Source organism: Pollachius pollachius (genome assembly GCF_949987615.1).
Source record: "Pollachius pollachius genome assembly, chromosome: 5".
NCBI lineage: Eukaryota > Metazoa > Chordata > Actinopteri > Gadiformes > Gadidae > Pollachius > Pollachius pollachius.
The window spans coordinates 24,523,844-24,525,125 of NC_136938.1; positions in this window are offsets into that span (position 1 = coordinate 24,523,844).

The window sequence follows — 1,282 nt, forward strand, 5'->3', positions numbered from 1 at the left end:
AGATTGCCCCGGAGATCCCGGAGTCTTCTTCTTCTTCTTCTTCTTCTTCTTCTTCTTCTTCTTCTTATTATTATTATTATTTTTTCTCTTCAAGAAGTCCTTCTTAACTTCTCAAGAAATCCCCCCCTCCCTAATAGAAGGTCCAGAACCCTCACATACAGCAAACAAACACCAAAACACGACTCCTAATGTGGAGAATAAACTGTATGAACAACAAACAAAAAAAAACCCAAAGTGTCAAGTTACCAGGAAATCCTCCTGCTTTCCATTTGCGTCTGGACCATCAACTCTCTGAGTATCCGGATCAGTGTTTCGGTTTGTTGTTTGTGTATGGGTGTGTGTGTGTGTGTGTGTGTGTGTGTGTGTCCGCCTCGTGGTTCAACAGCAGCTTAAGCCGCGATATAGGTGTAGCAGTGTTACTCCATCATTCACTCCTTCCTCCAGCCAGGCGCGCCTGTGATTGGCCGAGAGCGCTGCTCTGACTGGAGGGCTCGTGTTGACGGGGTTCTAATCAGCTAATTAGCCGCTCGTTTCTCTCGCGCCGTATGGGTGAGGTAATGCGCCTCCCCCAACCCCCCCCCCCCCCCTCCTTTTACTCCCGACTCCCCGTCCCGCGCCCCTCCAGGTGCGTGGTGGTGCATTATCAGATTAGATCTGGGAATAAATTGGCCAAAACCTACGTGCTTTTGACAGATATACTTCAAAAATATTGTAGCCATTATACAAAATGATACCTATTATATATGTGTGTGTGTATATGAATTATATCCAGTTCCTGGTGGCGCTGTATTAATCCAAGTAAATCGTGGTCGTTATTGGCCTATAGGCCTAAGTAACACGGTTTTAACACGGACGAATATGTATATATATATATATATATATATATATATATATATATACAGTAGGCTATATAAAAATAAAAAATATGTGTGTATATATATCATATGTAATGTATAGATATACACAATGCCATATAATATAAATTATGATTTATATACCGGTATAAATGTATATATGGCAATACCTTGTTTATAGCTTTATTCCAGGGAACAAAGTCCAATGAAATCAGAAATATTGATTGCTTCTTTATTTTCATACTATGGGCCTTGTGACGCCATAAAAGTTTACGAGCAAAAATCACACAAACTGCAGGGCTAAGGCTTTAACATCGAGGGCTTTGAGTTAATTATTCCACTGCCGTAACATATGACATTTGTAATGACTCCCAATAAAAAGCTTCCCGCTAATTGATTCTTCTCTTTTCAATTTCCGGTGATTTCTG